Here is a 20,100-nt window from a genome sequence, read left to right as displayed (position 1 = left end):
TGTGGGAATATCACAGGGAGGAGGAAGTTTGCAATCCTCTTGCTCTTCCTGTAAATATTTGCATGGATATCTAGGAGATTTAGATTCAAAGGTAGAACAACCTGTCTGGTTATTTTAATTTTTTTAAGCAGTTCATGATTTCTGCTATTTAGTGTTGGTAGACATGTTGTGCCATCTACTGAAAAACAGCCAATATATTTATTGCTTTGTAATCCTAGAATCAAGAGATTCAACTATATTTGTTAAAATCAGAACAATTTCAGACTGCAACAAGAACATATTGTTGCAAAATTGTTCAAAAACTTACCAAAGAAAAAATACCCCTCAGAAAACTCTGCACAGAGGAAGACAATGCATCATTTTAAGTAGGATTTCTACAAACCATGTCTAATAAGTGTTCTGTACTCACAGGAGCATACTCTGGGGCAGGAAAACAAGAACTAATGACTTTCGAGGAATGGACCATTTTCAAAGTGCTTGTTAACACAGATTCAGCTTTACAAAGCAAGGGTCCTTAACTCTCTGTCTCTTCTGATGAGACATAATTGATTTCAGGCTATATGGGGTCAAATATACTCTGTGTAAATACAGAAGATAAAAATAGGCAGTGATGCCAGGATATGTGAAACAGCTGAATCCACAGATGCCCATTTTAGAGAGCAAACACCAACTTACTGTAGGCTACAGAAAAGGTGAGTCATCTTCATCCAACCCATACATATGTGAGCATATATAAATATTACGAAATTATTGTAAATTTATGAATTATTTTTAAGAGTTTGCATTACCCACTTGGCCACAGAACATACCTGGATAAAATAATCCTTATGGTCACTACATGTTCAGCAGCAGTACTCAAAAGGTTGATGCCATGAGTCTTCAAGTCAACCAGACAAGGCAGGATCTAATTACTTGACTACAACATCAAAAATGAAACTGCATAATGTGAAGTGTGCAACACTTGAATGTTTTGCTCAGAAAAGGAGCAGGGCTGTCTGCTTCTGTTTCACTTAAGAAAATGTGAAGACTTTACATAAAACCTTGTTTACTACATGTGGGATAATTAGCTTGTCAAATATTAAGACAGTGTCAGTTCTGTTCCATTAGCTAGCTGAAGATACTATAAATTACATGGAAAATGTCCAAGGAATAATAATATCAAGGAACACATCCCCTGGAGGAGTTTTGGTGATGGTTTTCTTCCTCTCCCTCACTGTGTATCCTCTGCAGAGAATTTTTAGACAGAAAGGTCCCCAAATTTAGCCCACAGGCTGGAGTGTAAATACCCAGAAGGGGAGATCAGCTCCATCAGAGTCTGCGTGTCATATTCTATTTACAACCCCACCCAAGAGCCTGATGGTTGGGATGACACGCTGCAGACAGGGCTGAGCAGGGTCAGTGGGATGGAAGAGCTGAAATTTCTGTCCCTTTCTCTACCATGGACACACATCTGGCACAGCAGCACAGCCTGGCCAGGGCTGCCGCTCTTCCCTGCCTGCAAATGCAGCTCAGCACCTTCTCCCAAACGCTCTGGAGCGCTCACCACAAATAACTGCACTAAAAATAACCTGCAAAAATATGCACCAGGAAAAAAGGCAGCATCTCCAGGCAGCCGGCTGCTCACTGCTGCCGGAGCTCCAGGAAACCTCAGAGAGCTGAGAAATCTCAGAGCTGGCTCACCCTCTGAAATGAGCAGTGAGATGGTTTTACTCTCTAACTCCATTTAAAGCTGGCTGGATCAATACAAATGAAACCAGTAAATAAAGCATGATTAAAGGCTGCAGCACTTTTAAGGCTCTTGGTAAATTTTACTGTTAAGTGATGCCAATATTCATAACTAGGTGGATTCAAAAGTCACCGACAAAGGGATAAACCCTTTTAATTGCAGCAGTTCTATGGGGCCTTTTTCTTGGGGTAAACCTGGATTGTCACAGTCTATTTCATGGATCTTTGTAATTACATGTGTGAGAATTTAGAATCATGGAATTATTCAGGCTGGGGACATCCTCTGAAGGTCCCAGCCCATCTAGCCCAACCTTCCTATCAGAGGCAGGGGCAACTATGAAATGATAGTTAAAATTAAATTTTAATAAAATCAGACACATAGACTTATACAATAAGAGCAGAAAGATGATACTCCAGTAAATACTTCCATATCAGATCTTCAATTAGTAACATTTAACAATCATTGGTACATATTTACCAATATTAGGGAAAAGAATGTTTTCTATAAAAAGACTGAAGTATTTTTTCCTATATATTCATACTTTCCCAAGCATAAGAATTGGGAATCAGCAATCTACCTGGTTTGCAGTTCTCTGGAGGAAGCAGTGTGGGATCACACGGGGAATGGAGAATTGTGTCTGCTCATGACTGATCCAGAGGCATCCACAGAGTCTGGTCTGCCAGTAATGGAGAAAACAGCTCAAAAATATCACACTGGATGTGGGCTAAAAAACTGATAGAAAGAAATGTTCCTTGAACCTCCTCAGGCCACGCATTTTGGGGAGCAAAGCAATTTGTGACTGCCAAAGACACCCTGGCCCACGCGGATTCGGGGTGGCTTTGCTGCCTGACAGGGTGAGGTACAAAGGAACGCCAACGCCTCCCAAACCCAGCAAAATCCAAGGAGAAAAGCAAATTGCAGTGCAGATAATATTCCAGCTTTTAGTTTAAGAGATTTAAGGATCTTAACTTTATAAAAATGTTTTTAAGAATCCAATACTTATAACTGTAATTACAATTCCTATATTCTCAGTTCAATTTTTTGCCTTTTTTCCGTGTGCCTACTGTTCATGCTGTCAACACTTGTCTGGCTCATTTTAGTGTCTGAAAACTCTCAGAATTAGAAAATAAATGTACTGTATCAAAAAGCCTGAGACATGAAGACTTGTACAACAGCTTGTATTACACTACATCAAAATGGGAAAGAATTTGTGACACCGTTATCAGCTTGTGAGAGTGATATCACACACAGGGAGGCTCTGGAGATACCAGGAGGGGATTGAAGCTGCTCCTGTAATCCAGCAAGCAAACTGTGTGCTCAGGTCAGCGAGCATTGACAGGCAGAGGTAATGGTGCAGAGCAGAGCAGATAACCCCCAGCAAATAAATAATCTGTGGTGGCTGGGAGACCTTTTGCACCTGTGAGGAGAAACTCTGCAAGTAATATGATTAGTATGAAATCATCATTAATATGATATAATATTAATTATACCATATTAATATGATATAATTAATTAATATTATATCATTATTATTAATACAATTAATTATTAATATGATTAATATGAAATATGATTAGATCTTGTCCTGATTTCCATTCTTGTTTTGGAAGACATCATGAAGAAGTATCTCTTAAAAATTTTAGAAGTTTTTCCATATGTCCCTTTTAAATGTTGACTTGATGCATCTGTCAATAAGTCAAATGGAAAAAAGTGGGTTTTTTATTTTCTGTACATGACTGTTCAGTGGGGCTTGGGATAAAGACGTTCCATTGCCTTGTGAGGTGAAAATCATAAGGATGCATCTATTTATTTCTTTTTCCCCAACAGCTTAAACAATTTCATTTCTTCTCAAGTCCCACAAACAGCTCTTCATTCAGACTTTACACAAACTCTTTCCCCTCCACTGGCTCAGAACTTTGACATCCCAAATCCCCCAGGCCAGCCCTTCCCAAGGCTGTGCTGCTGTCACACCTTTCCATTCCCAGCCTTTCTCTGCTTTCCTGCCTCGTCCTCTCCATCAGCCCTGCAAACCCTTCCTCCTCTCCAGCTGCTCCTCACTGGGGACAAGGCAGAGGAGTGGAGCCACGACAGAAACCCCACATTTTCTGACACTTTTACAGACCCCCGACCACAGTAAACATCTGGTGTGGCTGAATTCAAGTGAATGTGGAGTGACTGGCAATGAGCTGTGAACTGGGACAGCCTTGGGAGGAAGAACCACTCTAAAGTTGAACAGAGGTAGAAAAGACACAAGAAGTAATTCTTACATAACCCTAGAATATGTCTGGAGGCTTTTTCTGAAACATGGTTTCTGTACTTTTTCAGAAATTCTGTTTCTTTGCTGACAGCAATATTTTTATCATTTGCAGCACAGCTTTTATTATTCATCTTTTAGTCAGTTATTCTGAGCTAGTTATTATGAGTTATTCTAAGTTATTAATATTTGGATGTTTATTCATCTTGCATGGATTAGAGCCTTTCACTAAGTGTTAATTAAGAATTTGAATAAATCACTTAGTTCCCTAAGCAGATATCCAGTGCAAAACCTCTACTAAAGAAAGGAAAATCTGCCTGGTTTTACAGAATAGCAGATCAAAGCTGCCTGAGAAAAGGAATGGTGTCTTGTAAGAGAACTGGGATTGCTTTCCAAAGGCTGGTCTTAATCCTTTCATATAATATTCATACATGGAAGTAAACTCAGGTCATGATTCAAATAACTTATTTCAGAAATTAAGTTCTGAAGCCTAACTTGAATATTTGTCTAAAAATAGTAAACACGTGACCACAAAAAGCTTAAAGCTGAGTTCTTTTAAATCCTAATGCATTTTGGAGTATTATTAGAGAAGGTCAGGAAAAAGGGCCATGGAAATGAATTCAGTGTTGCTGATATAGTTTGATGACAGAAATTTTTTAATACACCAACTTCAAATAATTTTTGAACGTGATTTTAATGCGCCAGAAAAGCTGTGCACAAGTTGAGGTCTGTAACTACACAAAGGACAGGAGCTCATTTGTTTGGTGACAAACATCAAGACTTGCACAGAATGACAGAACAGGAACTGGACAGAACTGGTAAAATGGAAAACATAGGAAATAAAACTACTATGTCTCCATTTCCATTTCTAGTAACATAAAATCTCCTCCTAGCCACAGGATTGAATGCATAACACATGCCATGATGTCACCACTAAAGTCACTAAATGCTGTAACAGCAACTTGGGAACAATTATCCCTGGATCCCAGATACTTATTATCATCCTGAACCTGTTTTGTTAAGTCATTACCTCAATGCATTCAAAGTCAGACAAAAGTTACAGCAATTGAAAAATGATAAAAATATGGCTGAGTTTTCTTATTCACCAAAAGACACAAGCAGAAGGAATAGATTTTATATGAAGTTTACTTCCTTGTTCTAGTTTGGTGTTTGTAAAATCTTCATAAAGAAGATTTAAGTCCTGTATTGCTTAAATAGACACTGAAAATGATTTTGCTGGTATCCCTTACTGAATTGCTGAAAAAGAATTAACTTCCAAGAAGAATCAAACAGTTGGAGGCCTTATTTGAAAATCTAGGAAGTAAGAAGTTAGTCATTTAAGGAACCATTTTCTCTCCATCCAAACATCTCAGTGATGCTTTCGAATCTATTTTGTTTGAAGAAATATTTCCTAGATAAGAAGAATTACTTGTCTTTCATCTGCTTGGTTCATCTGCTCCTTCAGTTAATTTCTCCTTCAGCATTTAATTGACTCCCAGTACTGTTCCTACTGAGGGACATTAGGAAAACTGTCACAATAGATTTATAAATGTTATAATTATATTTTAATAGGTACCAGTGGGTTTGTTATAAGTATTGTGCTGTAACAGGAAATGGGCTGGTTTATGTTTAAAGGGTTTGGAAAAATGATTGTTTAGAAACAAAAAATCCAATGTCTTTGTGGCACACGAGCAGATCCAAGATATTTGGGAGCACATTTGTGAAACCATTTCTGGATGTCCCATGGTCCCCCTCATCCCATCCCTGCCTGCTCAGAGAGTTCATTACAGAATTTAAACCTCAGCCCAAAGTGAGCACACCAGGCTGGGAGCAGCTCCTGGCTGGGATAACCAACCCAACCTTCAGCTGCAAACACAGCCCAGCTGTGCCCTTGGCAAAGGGTGTGAGGGGTACAAAACCAGCCTAAACCCCATCCTGCCCCTTTGGGGACCTTTCTCCCCAAAAAGGCTCCTGCCTGTGTGGACCTTCAGGGTTCTGTACCTCCTCCAGCCTGGGCTGCTTTAGAAGCCAGAGATGCACATCCCAGGGCAGCAGCTCCTTTTTTTTGTTCTTTTTACACTCATTATTGCCCAAAATTGCCCATTGGAGCCTTCTCCTTAAGGCTGCACCACAGATTCCTGACAGCTTGCTTGGGAGAATTTTCTCCTTGCTGCTTCATAAAGTTATTCCTGAACTGATGGCACTGATCTATAATATTGACACTTGAAACTAGAAAGCTTAATTGGACAGAATTTGCACCAGAATTTTATACAACAAACCTCAGCACTGTGTTGGAACAAAGTCCAAACCTGGCAAACATCTTCTCTACAGGCCATTGTGCACCATTCACCTTTATCTTGGAATAGTTCCCTCCCTGTTGCAAATTTGATGGGCTAAATAAATGCCAGCCCATATGCCCATGAGATGAATGCCCACAGAGAGCCCCAGTGCTGGAATAAAATCTATCAGAGAGCAAAAACGTGTTCCTGGACCATGCTTTTGTCACCTCTCCATCTTGGTATGAAAAAACCTAAAAGCTTTGTGTCTGGTGAATGGGAAATGGCATGAAAAGCACAATAATGAGTCCTGTGAGCACAGGGCTGCTGGAAGCCAGAATGGGAATTGATTCTGACTGGAAATTTTAAGTATTTCTTGAACAAAGTCCATACAAAAATCTTCCATTTGAAAATACCAGCCCTGCAAGCCACAAGCTACAAACCCCATTCCCTTCTAAAAAATCTAATGGCAACAGTAACCACAATTATCATCCTGCAAACAGCTGAAATTGGATCTCTGTACACCACAGAACAGATAAATGGTTTGCAACTGCAGCATTATTTCTAACCCCCCTTCCTAATTTACATAAAGAAATTAATATTCAGAAAGAATAGTCTCTGGTGTATTGGTGGGAATATAATTAACAAAATCAAGACAGTACTTACACGAGTATTTGTTTTGATAAACAACAAAATGTGCTGAAGACAATTTTTGGGAATAAATTGGTATTTGTTTTTTTTTTATGGATGGCACAAGTTGGCCTAAAAGCTTGATTTTCTTTCAGGATTTTAATTACATCCATAGCAACAAATGCTTGCAAATTCTGACAATAGCTGTCGAGCTTTTTTGTCTTAATCACTCTTCTCTGACTGTGGGGAATATATTTTTAAAAGTATTTATTGCTTAAGCAGCAATTCACCCCAGAGTCCAGGACATCTGTCAGGAAGATCAATAAAATCTCAGCCCTAAGGGGTTTGATCAAGGCTGGCTAGCATATAAACCACAGATGATGCTCAGAAACTAAGCTAAAAACTAAATTTAACTTCAAAAACTCTCAGGGTAAGAACACTGCCCCTAAAATCATGTCTGTTTTTAGCTCTGTGGGGGACCAAGGGTTTCTATTCCTGAGAAGCAAGAAAAGGCTCTCATTTCTCATTTTCTCAGACAAACCCATGGAAATGTGTCACAGCCATGACTCTTTTGGGTCCTTGAAAGGCCTTTTTTTGTCAGCATCTATAATGATAATAATTTTCATTGCTGTTTGTCCTATATTAAAAACTGCTGAAGTTTAACAGTCTCCACTTAAAGAACATTCATAATTAATTTTCTACCACTTGATACATTTTAACTGTGCTTATAGCACTAATCTTTGAACTCAGCTGAAAGGCAAAAAAAAAAAAATAACAGGAATTCTTCCATTAGTGCTCCAAGCTATTCCATTTGCCATCCTTCCATATCATTCAGGTTTTTCGCTGGAATAATGTCAATATAACTAGAAAATGAAATATAAAGGCTATTTCTGGAGTCAAGAAGGGAATGATTTAAAAAAAATAAAGAAATTTGTGATATTTTCTTTGCTGTGTTTTTTGTTTTTAAGTTACATATGACTCATTTCTGGCTTTAATATATATTATTGAGGTTGTGCATAAATCCTTATGTTTAATCTAATTTTTTTTTTTGCCAGAGTGTGCATTTGTCATATGTACATGGTTTACACCATTTCAGTACTACAAGGTGCATTTTTTATACAAAAATTCAACATGTGTTTGGTTGGGGTTTTTTTTGGTTGTTAAACCAATAGCTCTGCAGAGAGAAATGTGGTGTGAATTCCTCTTTTCACTGAATAAATTCAGTCTGAAATGAGATGGAACTGTAGGGCTTGCTCATTTCCTTGTGTTCTTACACCCTTTTTCATCTGTTTTATGCTGGGCTGCTCACGGTTCTTGTTGTGTTTGAGTGCACAAAGCAGGGAGTGACTGCAGAGCAGGGTGTGACACGGGGACAGCACCTTTGGGGTGACACCCAAATATTATTCCTCTCTCAGGGACCACAATCAGACATCAGGAAATCCTGTACCACCAAAGCAAATGCAGCTGAACATCCCCAGAGTTAATTTTTTTTGGGGGGGAGGACATAATTTTACATTTTCATGACGTTACAATGATAACCCAGGATCTCTCTAGGGCACAACCCAGAGCCCATCATTCCACAGTGCATAATCTGATATTTCTCTGTGCTGAATCTCAGGGCCCCTTTATTGCCCAGTTACTGAACTTCTTGTTCAAACCTACAATTCCTCACTGCCAGGGCCTGAGTGTGATAATCTGCAGCTCAGCATCGTCAGGAAATGTTAACAACTGAGGACTCCACTCCTTCTCCCAGATGTTATAAATGTGCAAGACAGCAAAGTTCCAATCTCAAGCCTTATATATCTACTAATAAATTCCCTCAAGGTTCAGAATGAGCTTGCACTCCTACTTAGTTTTGCACTTTAGCCAATTATTTTTCCTCTTATGCACCTTCCTTCTTATCACATATCACAAGAGGTTGTGCAGAGCAGGAAATATCTGTGAGACACTTACAGCAGGAGCTGTAAACACAGAAATTCATTCAATAATTATTGGTGCTTGTGTGCATGCTTAATGTACAGAAAAAATGAGTAATCAATCAGAAACTGTGATGCATGACAGATGAGAGCAGATAAGAAAAGAAGGGAAATGGAGAGTTGCAGCTTGGCCCCTCTGGTTATAGAACAAAGATAAGACTTTCAGTGCTGCTCATCCGTCACACTGTAATTCTTCCTACCTCAGATGCAACATTGGATAAATGTATTTCCACAGCAAATTCAGTCTTGAACCAGATCCTACTGGTTAAAAATAAAAAAGCCTGAGCCTTTCCTTGAAAGATATTCTGAAAAAACTGCCATATTTGAGCACATGGTTTAATGACAGAGTACTGGCATCCAGACACTTTCTAGAACTACAAACAGAGTTGTTTTCAGTGCTTTGAAATGTGGGACTAAAGGCTGTATTAATTCACTACCAAGTGGTTCTGGGAGCATCTTAGAATAGCCAAACCCAGCTGGAATGGGTTTTGTTATGGGGTGCTCTAGAAAGTTGAGTTGTTCCCTTCTTAAGAGGAATTCATTATTTCTTTTCCAGTTTGTCCCTACTCTCTGCTGACATTCCCATGAGCAGTCAAAAGCAAGTTTCTTTCCTTTTAGATATCTTTTCTAAACATCAATGTCAACTTTTATTCAGACATTTGTTTTGAAGAAATCATTTCCCTTTGCATTTTTACCCCAAATGATATTATTTGTATTTAAAAATGTCAAAACTTCTGCAGGGAATCCCTGCTCTATAATTAGATCTTTTCTAAGACGTCAGCACTCATTAGTGCTGCAGCACAGACAGAATGGTACAGTTATCACAGTTTGAAGTGATAATGCTTTTGCTAGCATTTGATTATTTAAAAAATGCATTTTGTTAATAATTTCTGTTTCTATGTTAATATCCTCTGGCTTTGAGGTATTTAAGCAAAATTTCTTGAATCAAATATATAAATAAGAACCATATTCTCAGTTTGCCCCTTGACTTTCATGTGGACAGGGTTAGGTTCTGCATTTTTAGGAAAAAGTGATGGTGAGAGCTTTTGGTTTTAAGATGAAACCATTCCTACTGAAATACAAAATCTGCTTCCTCTACTTCAAACCAGTATTTAATTCTTTATTTAATTCTTGCGCCTTTCAGTCAGTTCCCACACCATCATGTGTGCAAATGGAATGCAGCTTGCACATGTAATTGAATTAGTGTGAAACTCTCATCAAATAAAAAGCTGCCTTTAGTCAGACTTCAGAAGAGAGCCCTTGCTAGAGCTGCAAAGACAGAAAGTGGAACACTCGCTCTGAAGTGCTCGAGTTTTCTCTCAAGGTGCTATTTTCTCACATTTCTGAATCATCTCAGGCTTCTCTACCACATCGAAGGATGTCTGACACACATCTACCCAAATCCTTCTCTAGCACCACGAACCCCATTTACAATCTTCTCATTTTAATTTAAAACCTGCTCCTGAAGAAGAAACCCTGCCTTTTATCATGGCAGTTTTGCTGTGAGTGTGACGTTTCCTCCACCATTCCTTACAGAAACTGGATTGCCTACAGGTGCATCATAATGGAAAGGAGCTCTGTGCAGTCTGTCTCCAGGTTTTCAGCAAGGTGACACTGAGAGACTTTCATTTTTAAGTTGTATAAAATTGGCTTCCTGACTGAGCTCCAAGGTATGAAGCAGTTCGTGTTTTGACAGCTTATTTAACAGGCTTTGCTGGCTTCACAGGCAGATTTATCTTTGGCCAGCAAACAAAGCAGCCGGGGACAGCTCCAGGAGGGAGAAAAGGGCTGAAATAATTAAATGAGAAATAGCAATGATTCATACACTAAAAAGAAAGGGGGAAACCCATCTTTTCTAATTTAAAAAATAAATAATTTCAAATCTCTGCTTCGCTTTCCCTTCTGCAACAGCTCTAATACTCACTGCAATTTGCTCCAAATTCCTGTTATTCTGAGGCACATGCCACGACTGGGTCACAATTTTCCTGTCTAATTAAACAGCAGCAGCTCTCTGAGTCGTATCCAGGGAGGCCCTGCAGGGCTGCTCACACACTCTCGTGTTCACTCCAAACCTGCCTTTTATCCACTCGCACGAGGCCAGACCACTCACACTGCAGCTCCTTTCAGAGGATGCCCCTTTCACCCTTCCATATTTCACATTGCCTCCAAGAGCAACCTTGAGCATTCTCTTCCATGGGAAATTCTGTGTTCAGTACATGACTTAAACAGGAGATTTTACACTTTGAAGGGAAAACAGAACTGGACTTGAGCAGGAAAAGCAGCCTAGAACTAAATTAATCCGCCAAGTCTGTTTCCACTGTACAGGCAACAGAATTAAATAAAGAGTTATTAAAAGTCAGGGATAAACATGGAGCTATCTCCAGCAGAGAAGCAGTTCCGAGAACTCTGGTAAAGAGTTTTAGAAAGCAATTGTATATTAGCCCACAAAAAATGAGACTTAAATGTTCATCCCTGTAATTACCCTTCATGATTCAAAAGCTCTGCTCAAAATTCTTAACTTCTACTCAACCAGGCCTTGTGCTTTGATTTTCTCTCTAGTAATATTTCAGAGTTTATGAGGGTTTTCCATAACCAGGATTTTTGAAGTGGGTGGTTTTTAACCTGACCTCCAGGAAGGAATAATCTGCTACCAACATTGGTAGCTACAGTACCCAGAAACAGTCTCATTAAAGATGAGCCCAGAATGGGAAAAGCAGTATTTGAGCTAGTTTTTCTCACAAAACAGAGAAAAACAAGCACAAATGCTGCTTTTCCCATTGGCCAGCTTGGGAAAAATTCTTTCACTGAAAGAGTGGTGAAACACTGAACAGGCTGAGCAGGACAGTGGTGGAGTCACCACCCCTGGAGGTGTTAAAAAATGAGCAGACGTGGCCTTCACACTGTGGTTTAGTGGGTGTTTAAAGGCTGGATTCACTCTTGAGGCCTTTTCCAACCTTAATGGTTCTAAATGTTCCGTAACTGTCCTTAAATTAGCAAAGCATGATGGAATGAGCCTTTAGAAGGTGTTTATATGATGTAATATAATGGCATTTCCATGCTGTATAATTGCAGAAAATATAATTACAGCAGGTTAAATCATTGATCAGTTTGAAAAGCATGGCTTGACCTTTCTTAGCTAATCAATTCCTTCTAAAAATAAAAATAGGTTTTTTTAAAACTAAGAATAAGGATATCTTACAAAAGGACGGAATCAAAGTTCAACAACATGGCAGGTTCATGCAAATAGCACAGGGAGAAAAAAGCATATCAGAATCCAAAGCTCTAGTTCAATTTGCATCTTTTGTGCAATTTCCACTTAGAAAGCTCAGTTCCATTGAGCAGAGCCAACAATTACTCATTAAGTACTGCCAGGTATGAGAAACTTGGGAAATAACTGAGGCTCTTATGAAAGATTACAGTGAAATAACGTGGGATCATTCCCATTGCTGAGCATCACTGCTCAAATCCTCCTGCTGTCATTGTCACACGCCACCAAGGTTTATAATGAGCTGCTAAACAAATGTTAATTAGCAATTTCTTGGAAGTTTGAAGAGCAGGAAGGGTTCAGTGAGCTGTGACAAACACTCTGCTGAGCCACGTGTCCTTTTGTGGCACGGCTTAACCCTGGATTTATCCTGGTGCAGCCTCAGGAGGATCCCTGATGTGGATCCAGCCTGGACCCTGCTCAGGCACTAAAGAACAAACTCAGCTGGAACTTGAACAGCTCCACACAGTTATAGCAGACTGTAAATGTGGCTGACAAGCCCTGAAAACATTTTATAGAGTCACAAAATACCCATGCCAATCTGATCAGAAACACCTCTGGAAGAGCCCAGTTCTGCCTCCCATGAAAATCTTACTTAAAGAAAGCATCATCCACAGAGTCATTCCCAACAATCTGAGCTCAGGAACTTCCCTGGCACCACACAGACAGAGAAATGTGAAATTTGCTGGACGTACCCCAACATTTCCATGCTGATTCAAACACAGACACATTCCTATTTACTAAATGTAAATACATTCCTCCAACTCAGATTTTCAAGCATGATCTGATCAATACCTTGTCAATACTTTGCACACTTCCCACATTTGTGTATCACCTGTCCATTTCACTGTTTGCCTCAGTAACATTGAATTTCTTTGCTGTGCAGAAGCCCCTGCCTTGAGCAGTCCCATGAGTATTAATTACTCACCTCACTAATTTCAGTAGAGGGAGAAGTCAGCTGCCAGATCCCAACTCTTGCCTACAATTAATTAACCGTGTGGAAAAGATGGAAAATGCTGCACTGCTGCCCAAAATCCTCAGCAGCCCCATCCAGGTGAGCTCCCTGTGCCCAGTGCTGTTTGTACAGCAAAGAGTGCAGGAGGCTTTAGAAAACAAAGTTCAAAACCAATTAAAGAGAGTACAAATCCAAGCAGTTAATTCATGTTTTTATGTCTTTATCTCACCAAGCTGTAGGCTTTAAACCACAGAGGTAAGGAGTGTGAGGCTGCTGAACCTGGGACCTCCTTGCTCACATCTCAGTCACAGAAAATTGCCTGTCTGCTGGGTAATGTGACCAGAGAAATAAAAAAGCTTTGCAGTTAACTACTGCCTACATTCTGATTAAAAAAAAGAAATCCTCCCCAAACATCAAATAATCAAAAACTTCTCCCCACCCAAATAAATCCTGCTAATATTTTTGAGGTTATAAATAAACATATAATTTAAATTCTAATCAAAATCACACACATTACTGCTCGCATCTACATTTGAGTATAAAAATATTTAGGAAGAAAACAATAAAGACAAAGGAGAAAAACCTAGAGGCCCACTGAGTTTCAAAGAATTGTTCGCCACAAGTTTTAGCACATTCTCTGCTTTTAAACTCATTTTCTCAGACAGAGAAGCAGCACTTTGAGCCATGTCATTCAGAGAAATCTCAATTAACAGAGCAGTGGATGTGCCGTTATTGCCTAACAGCTCAATAGAATTACTGGCAAAACCAAAACCAATGGACTTTAACTTACATGGAGAGAAAAAAGAACCAATTTAATGTGCAAGTCTGGAAAAGTCTCAAATACCACTATATTTTTCCCCCTTCACAGACACACTTAATTGACTGGAACAATTCTCCTTGGCTTCAGTGACTTTATGATTTGTCATAAGCACCTCATGAGCTGCCGAGGACACAGACTCTTCCTCACACTGCCAAAACAATCCTATGAAATATGGTTGGGTTTAATTAAAGTGCAATTAATGCCTTGAATTTTAATTATTTCTGCTGTGATCTGGAGATGAAAATATTCCTCTGCCAGAGTAACACATTTAATAGGAAATGGACACGTTTGCGTTAATTCCCACTCTAGATCAAATTCAGGAATGAGTTCCTTTGGTTGAACAGGCAGAACCTGGGGAAAAAAGTAACCCAAAAAGCTTCAGCTTTTCTGCCTGTCAGAATATAGATGTTGAAATAAAATTAATTCATTTAATGCAAAAAAACCCCTGAAATCTGTTTTCTGAATGCTAAAAGATAGCTGTGATTTCCCCTTTTATCTAGAGATATGACTTGGAAAAAAAATATTTCATAGCTAACAGGGAAGGAATGTTGAGTGACACAATGACATGACAATATTTTTGCTCAATGTGCATGTGCTAAATTTTAATTCTGCTCTGGAGAGACTTGAAAAGAGAAAAAATCCCTACTGAAATAAATACAGGGCACTTTTTCTTCAGAGCAGTGATTCCATGACAGGTTGCTTGGAAAATAGTGTGGTAATATTAAGTGTACTGATCATTTGTTTTTTGTCAAAAGGGGCGTGGTTAACATTTGATTTAGTGCTGCTGACCAAAATTGAGCAGGTGACAGAACACTGGAGCCAGGGGAAAACCAAACCAGTTCATTCTGTGCTTACAACTTCACCATCAGACACTCTGAGTTTATTCCTCTCTGAGCCTGCTAACTATTGCTCCTTTGGGAAAGAAAACCCCACATATTTCAAACACAGAAACAGAATAAACTGAATAGCAAGGCACGGTAAACAAAGAAATAAATTAATAAATATAATCTGAGATCTCTCAAAGGCACCACCAGTTTTCTGCTGGAGCAGAAAAGCTCTGAGTTTAATTTGCAGGTTCATTTGAGAAGCTCAGGCCTTTAGAAGACCATGAGAGGAGGTTTTGGTTGCACTAATTAATTCAAGGGTTTTTATTAGCTAAATTTCATGGCTCAAAATGAATTTTGAATATGAAAATATGGTTTTTCTATCACTGTAAATGAATATGGAGTATATAAAGGATTTCTAAGGCAGTGTCCTTTGTACTAAATAAATGATCTAAAAAAAGATGAGCCATTGTTGCCACCATCTGCCTTTCTTTCTTCTCCTACCTTTGTTTCCATTTTTACCTCCTTGGGATTCCTTCCTTGACTCCCAGAGGAGCTCTTAACAATCAAACCTAAAATGAATTCAAACAGTGACTCTAAACATTAATTCCCCCAGGTTCAGAATGAAATACCAATATATGCCAAAGAATCTTACACATTCAGAAAAGCAGAGCTACAAACATATGCAGGAACATATGCCTTGAAATGAGCAGCACAGTTATTTTAAATATTGAAATGTTTTTAATTTTTGAACACATGAAAACAGCTGAACCAGTAGCAGCATCATTAAAAATCTGGCAGGCAAAGTTTTCAAATGTTAAATATTAAAATGTCTTACAAATGCATCCACTATAGACCCTACAGAACCCAGCAGTAATTGACATTTACCCCAGATTACCTCCTGCCTTTAACAGGAGCTTTTCTGATAGGCATTGAATAAATGTATGAATCGCAAAAATAATTGCAATATCCTTGGGCATTTGCTTTAAAACATTAATTTATTCAAAGAATGAAATGCAAATGTTGCACCAAGACAAAATCCACCTGTTTTAGTGTGCAAGGGTAAGGTTTTCCTCAGCCTTTTTCTCCTCTAAAACCTGTTACTGCACCTGAAAACCTTCCTGTGTCAGACATGGCCCAGCTCAGCTGGGAAACAGCAAAATTCCATCTTGCTGCTCAAAAACCAAGGAGCTGCCTGGTGAGGAATGGGACAAATCAAAGTGTCCACGACCACAGGACCCGGCTCTGTGATCCTGATCCCATGGATGGCGTGGCTGTGTGGAGGACAGGAATTTACTCAACCCCAGTGCAGAGAGAAAGATCTGTTCTCCTTGGCAATCATGGAGATGTCTTTTCCTTTCCCCTCCTTTATCTTTTTCCTTTCCTTTCCCCTCCTTTATCTTTTTCCTTTCCTTTCCCTTTCCTTTCCCTTTCCCCTTTCCTTTCCCCTTTCCTTTCCCCTTTCCTTTCCCCTTTCCTTTCCCCTTTCCTTTCCCCTTTCCTTTCCTTTCCTTTCCTTTCCTTTCCTTTCCTTTCCTTTCCTTTCCTTTCCTTTCCTTTCCTTTCCTTTCCTTTCCTTTCCTTTCCTTTCCTTTCCTTTCCTTTCCTTTCCTTTCCTTTCCTTTCCTTTCCTTCTCCCAGCTGTGCCCTGGGTATGGATCCAGAGCTGCTGGAGGTGCTGCAGGAGCTGAAATTGTGAATTTGAGAGGATAAACCAGTTGATGATATTTACATTCTACTTTACCACACATGCATTAAACTTTGAATTTGGCAGGTATGTTTTGGCTCTCATTGGACAGCAACTCCATTTATTTTTCCATGGATTCTGTGTGATAATCCTGTCTAAGACAAAACCCCTCTCTCTTCAGAGAGGCTAAAGGAAGACAAGCTTACCATGGACTGTTGCCCTCCCTTAGATCCCCAATGGAGCCAGGAGGATCCATAAATCCACTCTGCTAACAAGCACAAACAAAAATCTCTGATGGAACAGCTTGTAGCTGGCAGGTGAGCCACTCCAGCAAACATCAGGAAAAATATGCTTAAAAAAGGGAAAAAACAGCCCAAGAAAGGCTGATGTGAGCAGTGTGATTTATAACATGCCAGCCCTTGGCTCCTGTTTTGGCTGCTTTCCTCAGAGCAAGGAGCTGCCCTGGGAGAGCAGGAGCTGCCCTGGCGCTGCTGCTGAGCCCTCACTGGGAATGCCTTGGGATGGGATGGGATGGGATGGGATGGGATGGGATGGGATGGGATGGGATGGGATGGGATGGCACGGATGGAATGGATGTGTTCCCTGGGATCTCTGGCTCCAGGGCTGCTCCTGCCCAAATCCAGACCCCTCACAGCAGATCAGAGCTTCCAGCAGGCTCAAAATCCTGCAGCATCAGAGGGGATTTGTCTCCTCTCCTCAGCTCTGTGCTTTGGGGCTTTATCAAGGTCTGTTTTCATGGTTTCTTCTAGAACACAATTGAAAAAACCCCAAAACAACAAAACTTCCCCCCTCCCCCCCCATTATTATTTTTCCCGCAGAAGGATCTAAAACCAATTTAACTACATTGAACATATTTGCTCTTCAGTTACTCAGAGAAAATATTCCAATTTTTGCAAGAGTGCTCATCACTAAGGTTTGCGGCCTCAATGTAGAATGAACTTCAGGTGGGATTCACCTTTCATTTGTTTGAGAGTGTTTAAAAAAAGTGAAATCCAGTGAAATTTCCTATCTCTTGCACTACTGCAATCCCTTCATATCAGAATCAATGTTGTGTTTGAGTTTCTGTTAAACAGCACTTGTAACCGAGCTGGAATTCTGCAGCAATTCCTGTTTGGTGTCTCCTGTGCCCCAGCCTCAGCCACAGAGCACAGCCCTCTCTCAGCCTCGTGCTGGGTTTGAAAGATAAATTCCCAATACTACTCCTCCACCTACAAATCACCCACAAAGTTACTTTACAATATGGAAATTTTTAGATATAAACTTATATGAAACCATGGATCTTATGCATAATGTATTAATACACACATTATATAATATAAATTATACATATATATATATATCAGCTTGTTAGCAGTAGAGTAGAAAATTTCATGCCATGAGGGATGTGGTATTTTGTTAAACAGCATCACATTTAGCTAGATAATGAAATAAATAACAAAGAATTATTGTAAATACAAAGTTAACCTTGTTCATTTTGTACCACCAAATGGAAAAAAAGTAATTCAACTAAAAAAATATTTTTGCCTGTTGCCAGGAAGAAAATGTTATTGGAAGCTTTGATGCTTGTGGCAAATGGTATCAGTCATCATTAATTTGACTAAACCTGTCAGTTTTGCATTATTTGACAGGCATTTCTAGTTGGGGCTTATTTTCTGAGAACATTTTGACAAGTGTATCACAGTACAAGTATCTAAACACAAAGCAAGAGTTTAGGAAGCAGTTGGAGTGATGCAGAGCAGGGAGGTGTTTGGGTTAACTTCTCAGGAGTCTGGAGAGCAGAATGCCAAAACTGAGATGAAAATTTCCCAGGCAATGACAAACACACACAGAAAGCTGTCCTCAAGTTTTGCGTGTGAGGGTATGAGCACAAATAATGTAATTAATTCTACATTTTTAGAGTTTTGGGTGTTTTTTTTGTGGACCAGCACTGTGCTTGTTAGTGAATAAAAAAGGAGGAATGAACAGATGATACTGAGGAGGGTAGATATTAAAAATTGGCTGGACTGAGGATGCTTCACTGCAACCAGCTGGCTGATTGCACAGACAGAACTGGGCAGGAGCAGCACTGGGGCTCACAGAACATCTCCCCGTTCTTTTGGCACCCTGAGATGGATCTGGAGCTCTTCCTCAAGGACATCCCTTCCAGCCCCACCCAGGGCAGGAGAAGGAAGAGAATTCACATCCTGAATTCCAGAACCAGATGCAACCACCATCCCTCACGCTGAAAACGTCTGTGAGCCTCCTCTGCTCACCAGAAAACACCAATGGTTTAACCAGGAGGGTGCAAACTCACCACCAAGATTTAGAGCATCCATTCACCCCCAAAGGGAAACTTTTCTCCCCACTTTTCCCAGATTGGTGCTGGTGTTCTCCAGCCCCAGGGTGTTTTTGCTGAACTGTTCCAGGACATTGAATGGCTCTGGGGGTGCCTGCAGCGTTCAGCTCAGGGTGAGCTGGCAGCAGCTTCGGCAGCGCAGCCTCAGATAAATGGGTTGCCACAGCAACATCCCTGCCTGCTGCCCAATCCTGCAGCTCAAGTTTAAAAGCTGAGCTCAAACCGAGGTCCTTTTCCAAAAAATTTCTAAGCTCTTATTAAATAAAAGCAAACGTGCCACCATATTGCTCTCAAAAAAAAAAAAAAAAAAACAAACAAAAAGGAAAGAAAGAAAAAAGGGGGACAAAAAAGGGGGAAGAAAAGGGGGGAAGAAAAGGGGGGAAGAAAAGGGGGGAAGAAAAGGGGGGAAGAAAAGGGGGGAAGAAAAGGGGGGAAGAAAAGGGGGGAAGAAAAGGGGGGAAGAAAAGGGGGGAAGAAAAGGGGGGAAGAAAAGGGGGGAAGAAAAGGGGGGAAGAAAAGGGGGGAAGAAAAGGGGGGAAGAAAAGGGGGGAAGAAAAGGGGGGAAGAAAAGGGGGGAAGAAAAGGGGGGAAGAAAAGGGGGGAAGAAAAGGGGGGAAGAAAAGGGGGGAAGAAAAGGGGGGAAGAAAAGGGGGGAAGAAAAGGGGGGAAGAAAAGGGGGAAGAACAGGAAAAAATAAACGGGAAAAAATAAACGGGAAAAAAAAAAGGGGAAAAAAAAAGGGGAAAAAAAAAAAGGGAAAAAAAAGGGGGAAAAAAGAAAAGGGGGAAAAAAAACAGGGAAAAAAAAAACAGGGAAAAAAAAAACAGGGAAAAAAAAAAACAGGGAAAAAAAAAACAGGGGGAAAAAAAAACCACCCAAAAAACGGGGAAAAAATACCTAAAAACCGGGGCAAAAAAAAAAAAAAAAAAAGGGGGGACCAAAAAAAAAAAAAAAACGGGGCAAAAAAAGAAAAAGGGCAAAACCAAAAAGGGCAAAAAAACGGGGCAAAAAAAGGGGGGGGGAAAGGTGGGGGTGGGGGGGGGGGGGGGAAGGGAAATCAATCCATCCCACACAGAAGGAGGCAGTTCTTCAGTTCTTGCTCTGCCATTTACTTCCAGAGCTGGTACTCCAGCTCTTCTGACCTCAGCATTGGCTTCTCTTCTACTAAAATGCTGCATTTCCACAATGAATTTGCCTGGCTTAAAATCAAGCATGCAATATTTATATACCTCTAGTCAAGCATGCAGAAGATAAGAATGCCATTTCCGAGGGAAGCAGCAGAGTTTAAATGCAGTTCTGTTCCTGTGGCTTTTCAAAAGCACCTTTGGTCA

This window comes from Ammospiza nelsoni, chromosome 15 (assembly GCF_027579445.1).
Source record: "Ammospiza nelsoni isolate bAmmNel1 chromosome 15, bAmmNel1.pri, whole genome shotgun sequence".
Taxonomy (NCBI): Eukaryota; Metazoa; Chordata; class Aves; order Passeriformes; family Passerellidae; genus Ammospiza; species Ammospiza nelsoni.
Note: the sequence above shows the minus strand (reverse complement) of the source record.